Source organism: Epinephelus moara, chromosome 1 (assembly GCF_006386435.1).
Source record: "Epinephelus moara isolate mb chromosome 1, YSFRI_EMoa_1.0, whole genome shotgun sequence".
Classification (NCBI taxonomy): Eukaryota; Metazoa; Chordata; class Actinopteri; order Perciformes; family Serranidae; genus Epinephelus; species Epinephelus moara.
In genome coordinates, this window is record NC_065506.1 from 663,700 (window position 1) to 680,329 (window position 16,630).

Below are 16,630 nucleotides of genomic sequence, written 5' to 3' on the forward strand. Positions count from 1 at the left end.
TTTATAGGTAATGGTGAGAAGTTTGAATTGGATACGCTGGGGGATAGGGAGCCACTGGAGGTTATGAAGGATGGGGGTAATGAGGTCATGGGTACAGGAGTGTGTCAGAAGATAAGCAGCTGAATTCTGGAAATACTGTAGTTTCTTGAGTGTTTTGGATGATGAATCATACAGGAGACGATTGCAGTAGTCCAGTCTGGAAGTGATGAATGCGTGAATGAGAGTCTCTGCAGCTGAAAAGGAGAGGTATAAACGAAGGCGGAAATGTTTCTGAGATGAAGGAATGCTGCTTTAGTGATGTGGTTGATATGTTGGCCAAAGGAGAGAATTAAAAAAACATCCATAAACAATGGATGGCTACTGGTGTGCTGCAGAGCTGTGTACACAGTTCTGCTCCACTGGCAATGTAAAAGGAGTCTAATGCCTATTTTTAATGGGTTCACCTGTGTTTAAACACTTATTTTGGTAGAAAAGGGGTGGTGAGGAGCTTGTACCCTTATTTTTCTAGAGTCATGGGCTGGCTTGGCTTGGCTTGGCTTGGCTTGGTTTGGTTTGGGCCAACAGCACAGTGCAGCAGGGATTTGCATTTCCATTACAACAGGGCTCCCTACTTGAAGGAGTGTTTTAAACTGATTATAGCTTGTTTTGGGTGATGACTTAACAACCACTGGGCTGATCCAGAGGTGAGTAGTGTCTTGCAACACACAGGCTTGTTTGCGGGGGAGAAGCAAGGTCATCGGGGGTTGGCTGCGGTCCGGCATTTGGACCTACTCAGGAGGAGGTCCACCTCTGGCACAGCTTGGTGTGGCACGGCGCATCTAAACTGATAATGAAAATGCGAATCGGCGCAGCATAGCTTGACTCAATGCAGCCAAAACAGTCAGTGGAAAAGGCCCATTAGTGTTCTAAGGCCACATTAAAAAACCTACAATACTAATTATGAGAAAACATCAAATACATGTGACTTTGATTGTGACCAGTGGTTATATTTTGTTTTTATGATGCAACATGAGCGTGTTATGGGCCATGATCTGTCCTCTCAGCTAACATGTTGATGTCAAAGCCTGTCCCTGCAGTGTCATTGCTTAAATGTTTCCCATCACCACGTTAACATGAATGTGCTGCACGGAGTGAAGATTGTGCTTCTGGATTTTTGCACTTTTTGAACTACTCAAATAAAGTACCAGCAAAGAACAATGAATCCTCTGAATGACCTCAAAGAAAACCTCACTATAAAATACAATTGCACAATGAAAAGTGTTTTTGACTTGTCCATTAGCAGATGCTTGTTTAGTGCTTCAAATGACATTAAAGCTGTAGTTGGTTACTTTTGTGAAAGATTAAAAGTAAAAATAACTTTTTCATATTTGCTGAAACTGGCACTATATTCACACAGCACTTCAGACAGACACAGATAATCTGCCTACTCATAATCTGTCTACTAATAGAGACAGTACATTTAAGTCCCGCCCCCACTGGAAGGGACTCCAGCGAAAGGACAGAGGCTGACATAAAGAGCAAGTTCAATAAGGCTAAGGTGATATTTAAAATGTTCAGGAAGATCTGGAGCTCAAAATACATATCAATCAACACCAAAATACACATTTTTAATTTCAATGTGAAGCAGTTGTTGCTATATAGGTCAGAGGCATGGAGGCCAACAAAACACACAACAAACAGGCTGCATTCATGAACACCTGCCTTAGGAGAATATTTAAAATCTTGGGGGGGAGACGAAGTAAGTAATGTAAACCTGTCGAAAAGAACAAACCAGGATCCCACTGAATCACAGATTCTAAGAAACATGAGTTGGATTGGACACACCCTCAGAAACCTGCCACAAGCATCACTGGACAAGCCCTGAAATGGAATCCAAGAGGAACTAGGAAAAGAGGTCGTCCCAAGAACAGCTGGAGAAGAGGTGTCTAGACAGAAATGTCGCAGGAGATCTAGAGTGAACTGCCAATAACCAAGTGTAATGGAAGACATTTGTCAATGGCCTATGCTCCCTAAAGGAGCAAAGGGCTTAAGTCAAGTCAAGTCCATCTGATGGGAAAACAATTCATCACTCTTCATTGACTTTGTATTGCATGAAGGTGCCTCCTTGTCCTTTAAATTGGCTAGCAAAGAACAGAAAATACCTAAAAGCTACTTTTTGTTTGGGTGCACTGTCAGCATAGTAAAGAACCCATAATTAAGTTTTTACAACCTGCCGGACCAAAAAACTTAGCTTTTTAAATAACAGGATGTCAGACATCAGCATGAAGATATGGAGAAACTGTGGATCCTGATACTCAGTATGCATTGGTGCAGTTAACGGTAGAAACCTCAGGAAGAGCAACTGAGGAGGGATCCCTCTTCCAGGACGGACAGATGTGCAATAGATGTCATACAGAACAGATCAACATAATAAATTAACAGTAATCCGTATGACACAATGAGACAGACAGAGAGACAGAGAGAGAGAGACATAGACAGAGACAGATGCAGGACAGACGGTAATGACAGTAGCCTACAACAACATTAATGGAAGTAATAATATTGGCGGCTTGTCAAAAACAAACTCATTTTCACTGCAGCCATCCCATTTTTTTTGGTATTTACAAATCAGGAATTATGTCACAGAACACATTTCAAAATTTGAAACTTATAAATCCCCTGATGAACTTCAGTGACAACTGAAGCTGATACCAAAAAGATGCTCTCTAAGTGTAAATGTGTACTTGGCCCTGACTGTTCCATCTACACAACACCTGAGGGCATCCTTGGAGAGTGATAAAGGAGTAGAAATTTCAGAAGACGCACAGGCTTAAGGTCTTTATAGCATACACCTATTCAATTACAGATTCAACTGGGCTGGATTTTAAAACTATAAAATGTCAGTGGGCCACATTTTCAGCATCTGTGTGTGTGTGTAGAGTTATCAATGCACAGAAGCATTATAAGTGGCATTAACAGTAACTAATAATACTATCTCTCAGCATCTCTGACATCACAATACTGAGTGAAAAAAGTAACATTATCTAAGCATGAAGTACACAGACATCAGTATCAGTCACTCATCCTGCTCTCTGTCCTCCCTCTACTGAGGAGACTCACTGTCTGCAGTTCGGCTGCCTCAGGTACATTTTAAGATTGAGGCCTCTAGTTTCCCGGTGCGGCGCAGGGTGGCGCAGGGTGGCGAACCTCCCCCGCTCAGTTTGATAGTTTGGCGTGTGTGCTGAGATGAGTGTGGCGGCACAGCAGGGGTAGGTGTCGACAGATCCAGCTTGGTACAGTGACATTTTCATGCCAAAAGGCTTCGCTGAAGGTGCGCTAAAAGCTCGCCAGCTGAAACCAGGTCTACTGTCAACTCAGGCGGAGCGCAGCCAGTGTAGTGGAAGTTTGGCTGACCGGCGGACAGTGCGTACACGTCACCAAAACCTCACAGGCAGGTTTCCAGAATGTCTGGCACATTAACAATGCAATAAATACCCACAAAAAACACTATTCAATGCAACTGTCTGCAATCAGTACATAAATGTATCTCTATATCGACTGTCCCGTCACATCTGATGTCAGATCAAAGGGGATTGACACCGTTTGGCACGTTTGACACGTGTAATGGAAACCCAACCTAATTTGATTAACACAGCTGCAAACTAATGAGTTCACATTCCTCTCAGCCAACCACAAACAGCCACAGCATCAGATAGGAAGTATATATTCAGCATCTGTCATCTTAGAAAAGTCAAAAGAAAAGAAACAGAGTGAGAATGCGAGAGAGAAAGAGAGAGCGTGCGTGCACGAGAGAAACGTTGTCAACAAATTGTTATGTTCGGTGTCTTAAGGGTTTACATGCTTCATGTGATTGCCTATACAAATGTTAAAATGTTCTTGCTTAACGTGATCTACAAAGATGGAGTACATTATTGCGAGGAGGAAGAGGAGGAGGAGGAGGACTTACGCAGAGAGGGTGTACCATCAAATGACATCCTATTTGGGCATGACAGAGCTGGAATGCAGATGGGCTACACGAATAATGACTGGAATACTGCCGTGTCCAATGTAATTGTCATTTCGTGTCGTACTTTTTTTCATTACATGTAGTTAACCTGTTAACTTAGGTTTGGGAGCAGAACCACGCCTCAACCACACCTCTAATCACCTGCCAAGCCTACTTATGCCGGGTCAAGCCATCCTACCCTGTTTGTCTCAAGATTTCTTGAGCTCAGACAAACCGCGCGTCTCGCCTAAACGCTTCATAGAGAAAACTTCCATTCAAACAAAGACAAAATGTAAAGATTGTCTAACGTTACCTTACATGGATCCGGTACTGCAGATCTACCCGACTGATTCAGACAGCGATCCGTTCGACGATCTGTTCGACACCGATCCACCAGACTCGAAGCAGCAACCAGACCGCGGCCAAACACGCCGGCGTAGTCGCTTGCGTTCAGTGGTCAGCGTACCACAGTCCCGGCGTCTCCATTCAAGCTCTGCCAACGAGATCTTTCCGACTCCGACTCAGACCGCGGAGGTCCGCAGATCTCAGGCCTCCTCTCCTCCTTCAGCGAGGACCTAGTCTCGCTCACCAGACCTTTCTCAAGAAGAGAAAGATCTGGCTGGGCCAACTCTCACTTTAAGATTGGAGAAAAAAACGCCCTGGCTGCTTGTATTTCTTTCAACCAATCACAATCGTTCTTGGCGGTGCCACAGCAACGGTGCGCTTGCAAAAATATTGCCGGGGGAAAACAGGTTTTGGTGTAACACGCCCACAAAAATATCGCCTACAGGACGCGAACCATGGCAGAAAAATGGCTACGTCCCCGCAAGATCAAACACCTCAAAAGTTAGTAAAGGACGTGTTGAAAACTGCAACCGGAGGTGGTGGGGCGGGACTTCAGCGGGTGGCTCGTTCCGCCCAATGAGAGGCTGATCTTTGCAGCGAACTTCCACCCACTCAGACTAGCGAGGACCAGACACCGCGGGCACGGGCTTAGGAGCCAGCTCCAACCCTCTCCTCATCGGCAGCTGACCCCATCGCCTAGGCTTCCAGCTCCCGGCTCTTCACCACGCACCCGTGGTGCGCCCTCATCTGCAAGTCGGCAGTCTCCGCGTCCTCAAACTGAGCCCAATATCAGAGACTGGACCATCATTGGCATCCCATTTCACCACAACGCCAACAAAGCCACACTTTTTCGACTGTATTCAACCTCTATCAATGCAGCAACAGACTCCATAACTCCCGTTCTTCCGGCTTCCTCACCCGAGGCAGTGACGGCCCTGTGACGTCACGCATGACGACACTGGCAGTTGCCTGCATCATCAGCCAGGTTTGAGATTTGAGATTTATTTGAAATTAATTTATTCAGGATAGCCCCTTGAGATGAATCATCTCATTTTCGAGGGGGTCCTTCACAGCCTGCATCATCAGCCAGGTTTGAGATTTGAGATTTATTTGAAATTCATTTATTCAGGATAGCCCCTTGAGATGAATCATCTCATTTTCGAGGGGGTCCTTCCACAAAATGATACAAATAATACAAAGTCAAAAAATGAAAAGACATACAGTGTAGCACTTTACAGGACTTGTACATACACACGCATGCTTTCACAGACACAAACACAGACAAGGCTCTCCTAACACCAGCTACTCCATAAACAGCCAAATCTCAACTTAGTAATCAACTTAGTAATATCCATGCTTACAACTAGGAAAAAGAAAGTCACAGAAATATCGGTTAATACAATAAATATATAAAATAGAACAATTATATGAACGAGAAAGTAAATAAGAAATAAAATAAAGGAATAAAAAATCAGAAACAGGAACAGGGAGTTTGCAAATGAATTAGAAGTGATGCTTTGAAACTATGAAAAGAAGTAGTAGACCTAAGCTGGCATGGGAGATTGTTCCAATCAGACGGAGCTTTGAATTGAAATGAGCGACGGCCAGATTCTTTAGATATTCTAGGAGTGCGGAAAGTGTTTTAAGTATGAAGGAAAATTGAAGTGAATGCATTTAAAAATAAATAATGACCAATGAAAAAATCTTCTGGCTTTTGGAGTTAACCAATTCAGAGACTCATAGAGAGTACAATGATGAGTTCGATAGGAACATCTCAGAACAAATCTACAGAGACTATTATAAAGTACGGTAAGAGGACGAAGATTTGTTTCTGTGGTGTTCTGATAGATAATGTCTGCATAGTCAAGTATGGGGAATATTAATTGTGTCATAATTCTTTTCCGGACCTGTAGTGTGAAACAATCAATGGAACGATACAGTAATTTCAAACGATAGTAGATTTTCTTTGTAATTGAGTCAATGTGGGGTTTAAAAGATAATTGAGAGTCAAGCCAGAGGCCCAAATATTTAAATTCATCAACTTTTTCTCGTGGTGCTCCATCAAGAAAATTTAATGACCAGTCTTTGGATAATAAATCAGATCAAGTACTAAAAAACATGCTATAAGATTTTTTCTTATTCAGGAGAAGCTTGTTTGATGAGAACCATTTTTGAACTAAATTAAAGTTGGATTGTAAAGAGTGCTGAATTTGTGAAATTTCAGGTTTGGAAAAGTAAATTACGGTATCATCGGCATAAAGATGAATTTGACAGTCAGAGCAGATTTGTGGAAGATTGTTGACAAAAAATAGAAAATAAAAGAGGACCCAAGGATGAGCCTTGAGGCACACCCTTTATTATGGACTTGAAGTCTGACTGTGTGCTCTGAACAGAGACACACTGGCTTCTATGGTGAAGAAAATAATTAAAAAATAAAACTGATTCTGTTGAGAGACCAATAGCATATAACTTGTCTAGGAGGAGATAGTGATCAACCGTATCGAAAGCTTTTGATAGATCAATGAATATGGCACCAGTAGGCATATTATTGTCAAAAGAGGATAGAATGTCATTGGTGAATTTTGTGAGAGCAGTGGTTGTTGAGAAGTGGGGTCGAAAGCCAGATTGGTGTGGAGATAGAATATTGTAATCTTTGAGATATTTGGATAATTGATTAAAAATAAGTTTTTCAAATATTTTTGCAATACTTTTAATAATTGAAATGGGTCTATAGTTGTTAATATCTTGGGGCTCGCCACCTTTATGTAGAGGAGTTACTCTGGCGCATTTCCAAGAAGAGGGAGTTTCACAGGTAGTCAGAGATAGATTAAACAAGTCAGACAGAGGGAATGATAAAACATGAGAGGCCAATTTAAAGAATTTGATCTCCAGACCGTCTGGACCACAACTGCTCCCAGAGCTTAAACCATCGATGACCCGTTGAACCTCAGTTGGGGTGATAGTTCTGAAGGAAAAGGAACTGAAAAAAATCAGGGTGAAGTCAGAGCAGTGATTACTAGACAAAGAATTGCCAATTGATGAAAAGTGCTGACTAAAGGCTTCTGCAATTAATATTGATTCACTAATAATTTCATTATTCATTTTAATATGAGTAGTGGAGTTTTTTTGTAGATTTATTAGTAACACTATTAATTGTCTTCCAAAATTGTTTTGGGTTCTTAAAATTGGTTGTTAGGCAGTCTCTATAGTAATTGGCTTTAGCATTTCTTGTTTTAGTTGTACATTTATTCCTCAAATCTTTATAAGCATTCCAATCAGAGACATCCTTAGTTGCTCGATATTTTTCCAGGCCTTGTCTCTTTGTTAATATAATAAATATAATAATATAATAATATTATTATATAATAAATTAATAAGCTCTCCTTTGATCCATGGTAAATGTCTACCCTTAACTCTAATTGTTGACCAGGGTGTATGTTTATTTATAACTTCAAGAAACTCAGTGTAAAAGAAATGCCACGCATCTTCAACATTTGGAATTAACTGAAACCTTTCCCAGTTTATGTTTAAAATGTCATAGATAAAGAGTTCAGAATTAATATTATTAGCTTTCCTTACCTTAATAAATTTAGGAGGAAGATGAGGCAATTTAATCTTCCAAACACAAAAGACAATGGAGTGGTCACTAAAAGAATCAGGTAATACACCAGATTGAACAATTCTATCAGGATGGGTGACTAGGATCAGATCAAGCAGGGAAGCAGAACTAGAACACACCCTGGTAGGTTCAGTTATGAGTTGTGTAAGGTTTATACTGTTGAAGAGATTGCGATCATTGAGAGAGGACCAGTCTAGCCAGTTAGAATTAAAATCCCCTAGGAGAATTTTCTCACTTGTGTGGTCTAAGGAGTTAATGGTAGACAAGATACAATTTGTAGATTCTGTAGGAGATTTAGGAGGTCTGTAAAAATTTCCAATAATTAATCTTTTATTCTCATGAAAAATTATCCTAACGAAGAGACATTCAAAATGCAAAGGATTCTCATTTGGTATGACAAGTTCTGAAGTCAGACTTGAGGAGATATAGGTCAGAAGTCCCCCTCCTCTAGAACCCCTATCACTTCTGTATAGGAGATAATTGTCAAGCTTAACATCATTGTCAGAAATATTACTGTTCAACCAAGTTTCCGAAAGAGTGATTACATGAGGCTTGTTGTAATTAAGCCAGACTCTTAAAAGGTCAATTTTAGGTAGCACACTCCTTATATTCAGGTGAACAACTTGCAGACCTTTAACTGAATTCATTATTCAAATGAAACAAATAAATATCCAACTATTGTGACAGCAGAGATGTACATAATTATACCAAAATTTGTAACACACACACACACACACACACACACACACACACAAACACAAGTCCACACACACATGCCACACAAGTATACAAGCTCACACACACACGTACACACACAAAAGCAAGTATACAAGCTCACACACACACGTACACACACAAAAGCAGAACAAAGTCATGACAACAAGACAAAGCTCAGTCTGCAGATTTTGTGATGGGACAGAATGAATGCATAAGAAAAAGAGCTGCCACAAAATCATTTATTTCCCATTATAATAAACTGACCTTACAGATAATAGGAGAAGTAGGAAAGAGAAAAGAAACAAAGAAAGAAAAAGTAGAAGAAATTGTAGTTTAAGTCCCAGCTAATAGGGATCCAGCTAAGCAGACAATTAAACAGAGGAATAGGGAAAAAGAAAGTGGGGATAGAGAGCGAGAGAAAAGGAGTTTGAACTAGTGTAGGGAAAGCAAAAGTAGAGATTAATAAAACATCTCCCTGGTGAGACATCAGCTTAAATAAGTCTTAGTAACGCTCTGCACAAAAAAGATTGTAAAAATAAATAAATAAATAAAGTAAAAATAAATAAATAAATAAATAAATAAAAAATGAGACAATCATTTATAAGTCCCAATTAATTTGAGACTTTAGGAAAAGGCAACCAAAAAGACAGTACTTGAACGGAAAGTGTCCCTCAATGAGAGTAGAGTCTTTATGACAGATTGCAGCTAGTTACGGATTCCGCTATACGACAGTTCCACGGCGGTTAACGGCAAANCAGTGGCGAAAAAAAGCACTTTTATATGGGACGCATTTGCCCCCATTACCGTTTTAGCTTGTTTCGCGCCTCAATACTGAACCAATTTTAGAACGAGTGGTACCCATGAATCATACGCACACATACACATGGGGAAATAGAGCCCAGGTTGAAAAATACCAAAGTTGTCCTTTAAGCCATCAGTCATCGACATGGATGATTATCTATCTATCGTGCTCGACATGGCCCTACGTTTCGGAGGGACAGGGTTTTACAGTTACCATGTACACTTCGCTAACCAAGCAGCTGGCCAGATACAGCAATTTAACCAGGGAACGTACTGGGGCACCCTTGACTCTGAACTCTACTGCCGCATATTTGCAGCCCGCACGTCCCTTTCCTGCGAGCTATGTGGAGCCCCTTCTCACCCTGCCACAGCATGCACTGTCACTGCTCCACTACCTCGCTCACGTCCATCTTCCTCACGCAACACCACAGTCTTTAACCGCCTGTCACCTGCCGCACCCCCACCTCCCATCATTCCTAGGCCCGCTAACATATGTCCTTCGGTCAGTGTCCCCATGCCAAAGGGGTTCGACAGACGGGGAAGGCCGATCCTCTACCAGGGTGGCAAGATGGTGTGCAACAATTCAACCACCTGGGCTGCGCTCTTCCCAACTGCCGCCTCCTGCATGTCTGCTCCTTCTGCGGCGGTGCGCATGCCAGGAGCACCTGCCCCCACAATCCTACCACAGCTACAGACCAATTTGTACAGCACCTCAGCACCCCCGTTCAGGTAAATGTCCTTGCCACTGCTCTACAAAACCATCCTGATAGACAGCTTGTTCACTGTCTCATAGATGGCTTCACACATGGTTTTCATCCTGTTATGGCAGTTCTCCCTGACATTTCCCACGTCTGTCACAACCTCCAGTCTGCTCTTGCTGAACCTCACACCGTCGACACCCTGTTGGCTTAAGAGGTCAAAGAAGGATTCATGATAGGCCTGTTCAATATTCCTCCTTTTCCACTGTTCCACATTAGCCCAATAGGTGTTGCCACTCGCAAATACTCTGGAAAAAAGAGGCTAATTATGGACCTGTCTTCCCCACACAGCTCACACATTCCAAGCATCAACAGTGTCATTCCCTGTCCGGATTTCTCCATGCAATACGCAACCATCGACCATGCCATCACCCTCATTCAGCTAGCAGGACATGGAGCTTGGCTTTCTAAAGCAGACATCACCAGCACTTTTAAAGTTTTGCCCATTCATCCTGACTTCTGGCGTTTTTTCGGCGTTTGCTGGAAGGGGGCATATTATTTTTCTATGCGCCTTACCTTTGGCTGCAAAAGCAGTCCTAAGATCTTCGATTCTCTTTCAGAAGCTATATGCTGGATCCCTACTAACAACCACAGGCTCCCTTACGGTCTCCATCTTCTCGACAATTTTCTCGTCGCCACTCCACCATCCTCACCTCCTTGCCACGGGCTCAATACGCTCACTAACGCTTTCTCTGAACTCTGCGTCCCTCTTTTCGAGGAGAAAACATCAGGACCTGGCACATTGAGTTCCTAGGCATCACCCTGGACTCAATTTCCTTCCAAGCTTCTCTGCCCTTGGAGAAAATACAGCACATCTCTCTGCTTCTGTCAAACTACCTCCTAGCAGACAGATGCACCAAACGCCAGCTGTTAGCCCTCCTTGGCCATCTCAATTATGCCATCCGCATAATCCCTCAAGCTAAATTCTTCTGCCATTCCCTCTCTCCACGATAGGGTCATTCTAGACGATGCCTGCAAAATGGAAATGCGTATGTGGCTACATTTCCTATCTTCTTGGAATGGCATTTCCTTCTTCTACGACGACTTCATCACCCAGCCTGAGGACATTCAACTTTTCACAGACGCGGCTCCCTCCACAGGTTTTGGCGGCTACTATGGAGGGAGATGGTTCGCCTCCGCTTGGCCCCCAGAGTTTGAATCCCTTGACTCAGAGTCCCGCTCTCCTTCCTCTGCGCTTCATGAGCTATATCCCATCATAATAGCTGCCATTCTTTGGGGGCACGAATGGTCTAGGAAGTCCATACTTATCCACTCTGATAACACTGCAGTCGTAGAGATCCTGAACAAAGGTCGATCTCGTTCCTTAGCCATCATGCAGTTCCTGCGCAGACTCACCTTATTCTCAGCTCAACAGCAGTTCATCCTCTGGGCAGCCCACATTCCCGGTCATCACAACAACATTGCTGACTCATTGTCTTGCTTCTCGTTCCAGAAATTCAGACACTTGGCCCCAGAATCGGATCTTCAGCCAACACCTATCCCACCATTTTCAGCCACGATATTCAACTAGCTCCACAGATGCCAAACCTCTCTCACGCTTCACAAGAAGCCATCCTTAACAGTCTCGCCCCAAGCACACTCTCAGCCTACCTAACTGGCTGGAATTGCTTCAAGGCATATCACTCCACCTACCAGCTGCCTCTTCTCTCTCTGGACGTCATGTCCATCTGCAATTTCATCACCCATGCTCATTCCATCCAAAAAATATGGTCCTCCACCATCCAGACCTACTTAGCAGGAATCAGCTTCTTCATCAAACTAGTCACTGGCTTCCATTGTCCTTCAACCTCCCATTCTCACGTTACTATGTTAATAAAAGGCCTGCATAAACAGGAACTGGCTCTCCCAGCTAGGCGCTTGCCACTCACTTCAGACCTTCTCAGCCTCTGCATTCGCTCCCTTCGTTCAGGCTACATATCTCCTCTGGTTGACCTAACCCTAGAATCCATGTTTCTGCTGGCTTTTTTCAGATTCCTGAGGTGCTCTGAATTTGCCCCAACTTCATTCGTCTATAATCCTTCTCATAACTATACTATACTATACTAGTCTATCTGACATAACCATCCACACTGCTGACTCACTCATATTCACGCTCTGAAGGAGCAAAACAGATCAGTTGGGAGTTTCTTTCCCTATCTACTTATTCCGCTTCGAATCCTACCTCAGCCCATATGAGCCATTGACCAAATACATCAGCTCCAGGTATGCTGCTAAGGCATCACCTCAACACCCACTCTTTCTCACTGAAACAGGAAAAATGGCCAATCGATTCTGGTTCCAGAAACACTTACACCAATTCATACGCATTTCAGGCGTATCTCCAGAACTCTATTCTAGCCACTCCTTCCGCATCGGTGCAGCATCCACAGCAACCAGACTAGGCATCTCAGACCAAACCATTCAGGTCCTAGGCCGCTGGTCATCCCAAGCATATCGCTCCTACATCCGCAACAATCTTAACGATCTCCGTCAAGCTCATTTTCAAATCAGTTCAATTTAAATCTGACTCTTTTGGGGGCCAGTGATCAGCTCGGGTGGATATATATGCCTGAGATGGAACCCCCACACTGAGTCTCCCTCCTCCCGGACTTCAATACATCCTCCCAGACCAGCCTAACAGATGACATCTTCCCTCTGCCTCACCCACATCCATTCATCTATTCTCAACATTCAATAACTCCTGTATTCCATTAAACCTTTAAACGACATATTGTTGTGGTGTGGTTCTTGCTAGTGAAACAGGAACAAATTACATCTACCCCGCGAGGTGGTCCAAGTGGTGACGTGCATTGTGGCCTCTGATGCACACCACAGTGGCACCTGTGCTCTCCCTGTTGCTGTAAAGGTGACAGTGGCTCTGACCTTCTTCGCCACCGGGTCTTTCCAGCACACCGTGGCCGCGGTGGTGTCAGTACTGACTACAGCTGTCAGTTCAGCTATACATGCAGTGACGTCTAGTCTAGTCCGATATGCAAATGAGTACATAATTTTCTCATCCACACCTGAGAGCCAGCTGGAAACGAAGCAAGGTTTCTTGTTGAAATGTGGATTCCCTGGGGTACTGGGAGCAATCGACTGCACACATGTACAGTTGCGCGCCCCGGATACCCAAGCCATCACTTATGTGAGCCGTAAGGGAGTGCACTCCATTGATATCCAGGTGATTTGTGACTTGAATTGCCTGGTGACACATGTGTATGCTAATTTTCCTGGGTCTGCTCATGACTCGTTCATCCTGGCGAATTCTGTCATCCCTACAGTCTTTCAGGGGGACCCCCCTCTGGATGGGTGGCTGCTAGCTAGATTGGACCTCCTGGACCAAAACATCAGTTTCCTCCTGGGAGAAGTTTGGCCATCTGACGCTGCTGCTGTCTTCTGCCATGGCGAATGGAGTAAACTCTCATTACGCCTTTGCGCAGCGCATTTAAGGGCGAGGAGCGGGGCTCATTTGATTGGTGTGATGTGAATCGGCTGTGTAAAGCCCACTCCACGCCTGCTCTCCTCCCTCTTTCCGACTTGCGCAGGTAGGAGGGATGGAGGTGGGAAAGAGGAGTAGCTGTGCCAGCACACACGGTGTGTCAAACTTGCAAAATCTGCCTGGCCACACCCAGTTGGCGAAGCGCAGGTGCGCTGCGCTTCCGCCTCACCCGGTCTGCGAAACTAGAGGCCTACAGACTAGAGTGTTACAGACAGCTTTCATTTTAGTTTGTCTTTAACAGTTTGCTGTTAGCCCCGCAAGCACGATGTGCTTGTGTAAACTGCGATTGTAAACCATAGTGTTAAGTGAGAGACTGTGGACAGAGCAGGTTGAAATATGGCTTTCTACTGGCTGAACACATGTATTGATAAAGTATTGATTTTTTTCTGGCAGAGGTTGTATTGCACTTACTTACAGTAACAAGTGTAGTTGTGGTCAACTAGAGTAGAAGTTGAAGTTATATTCCCTTCATCTGCACCGCGGCCTTTCTGCTGACACCATTATTCACATGTCAAATGACATTCATTCTACCCACCCTCATCCACTTTGTAATAAATGTAATCAGTCTGAAGGATCGCTGGCTCATATGTGTTGGATCTGCACCAGACTTTCAAAAGCTTTGGTTGGAAGTTTTTCATTAATACTGAGATGTGTCCAGACATGATCTTCCTCCTAATTGAGAAACTGCCATTCTAGGCTAGTTGCAACAGCTAGAAACTCCAGGTCACTAAAAAAAAAATCTTTTGATTCAGTATGGACTGATCATCACAAAGAAAATCTTTCTTAAGGTGTGAAAGACTGAGCTATCCCCATGTTTTGACAACCCAGTCTCACTCCAAGGTCGTCAAAAATCGTCGCTTGGTCAGTGACTTCCGGCATCAGACACTGATGAAAAAAGCTGTCCGACAGGAAAACAATGAAAGTTAAAGCAGCAGGAGTCCAGTGTTTGCTTCCTGTAAGATTGTATAGTCAAACCCTGTCCTTTTTTCTGAAACCCAACAACATGCTTTTTTTACCCAACCATGTGTGAGTATTGGCAAAATGCAATAATGTGCGTTTTGTTGAAGGAAAAAAAAAAAGTCAGTTTGTGGTGCTGTACTGACTGTGCGCAAACTCTACATTTCCTGTGAAAACAGAAGTGTATTTTGTAATCAGACAGTGCATGTGACAGGCAGAAAGTGACAAGTCATCCCAGAGTGTCAACAACACAACCAGGGTACCTTGCACGTCATTTGTCATCATGGAAAGCCCACAACCAAATGTCGATATGTGATGAGGTCGGAGTAACAATTTGTTGGTTTTGAAACCTGCCTCACAGAGTTCTCTAGTACTTTATATATGAAGAAAATACAATATGAGATGTCAGGGAAAGCAAGTAGGTTTAAACAGACATGGCAACCCCTCCTTGTCTGTACTACAGCACTGACAGGACCCTTATGATACCTCAATGACTTATTTTCAGTTGAACATTTGTCTTCATATAATTTTCACAAAATTTAATTCTTTTAACGGGTGACCAAAGAAACATACGAAGAAGAGTACACTGATTGTTTTTTGTTTTTATTTTGTTTTGTCTTTTTCTTCACTTCTCTCCATTATATTTGTAGGGAGAGATGGGATGAGGCAAGTAATGGCCTCTTTATTTAACCGCTTAGTTCTTTGTGTCTTTTCCATCTGAAAAGATCTGAAATAAAATATTTTTTAAAAAGCTCTCATTTTAAAGCCAAACAGTACACTAAAATATGTTTATGAAAACATTTGAGTTGAGAAATAGGCACAGCTGTAACAGATTCTTGATTTATATTTGATAAGCAGTTTGACAGTTTCACTGCAGGTCATGGAGTCATTGACAGCTGTGTCAGAGAGTCCTCAGCTGTGATTGGTTGTTTCTACCGCACCACGGTCGGACTCTAATGAACACCATTAAAGGCAATAGAAAGAGTCTAGTGTACTTCTTTTAGAGGATTGCGACAGTTTCAGCAAATGTGAAAAGGTATTTTTATTAAAGTTACCAACTGTAGCTTTAAAGGACATTTGTATTTGTCATTCCACCTTACATAGCTGCTGGCCCTACAAAGGTTACCCAGCAGTGTAGGTCCATAAAACTGTCAAAGTGAGATAGAAAACAGTTCTCAATCTTAAACCCCCACAATTAATCCTAACCCAAACCATCTGATTTCAAATGAGCAGACCACACAACTCTCAGGGAACAGACTTTATTCATCCCAAGTCAGCCACAAAGCTCACAAAGCTTAAAAGAAAACGTCACAAACTGTAGGCTGGACTCCCCTATCTCTGTAGCTACAGGTAACCTTGAACCTCGAACAAACCTCTACTAAATTTACACCTGAGTAGAAAGCAAAACACTTAGAACTTTCAGTCACATTCTGAAAGGTAAAAACAAACATGGTGCTCACCACTCACACTCAAAGGTCACAGGAAAACACAGACTTACCAGGCGCTGTCAATGCGTCCAAAAAGAGCAGGTACAGGCTGTTGTTTCCACACCGGCTCACTGCTGTTTCCTGTGGGGAATGAACATGAAAGAAAAATCCTCTATTCCCCTACTATGACAAGCAGTGAGCCACTCTCTTTGTTTGACATTCTCTAGGGTCACACCCAGCCCAGTCACAATTACCTGGGAAGGTTTTTTTTTCCTCCCCTCCAGGAAGTAAAGGTAGGGTAGCGGATTGCCAAAACACACACACACAAGCTTTTCTTTTTTTTTTTCTTCCTGCCCTCAGGGGATCTAATAACCTTGTTTGTACTGTGTGTCAGATAAAGAGCAAAAGCAGGTTCTCCCATTAAACAAACCTTTAAGGGACAGAGGAGGTAACTGGAAAATGATCATGACTTTTACAAACATTATGTTTTATATATAATCAGTTGTGTAACAAAGTTATATT

The 16,630-nt window shown here is 43.0% G+C and overlaps 1 protein-coding gene across 1 annotated transcript in view; it reads right to left on the reverse strand.

Moving 5' to 3' along the window:
- Positions 1-16,277, reverse strand: part of cers3a (ceramide synthase 3a) — a 109,240-nt gene extending 92,963 nt beyond the window's left edge. The window contains 1 exon segment of the mRNA XM_050041304.1: positions 16,180-16,277. The gene's annotated coding sequence lies outside the window, so the exon portion shown is untranslated.
- Between the last annotated feature and the right edge of the window lie 353 nt (positions 16,278-16,630).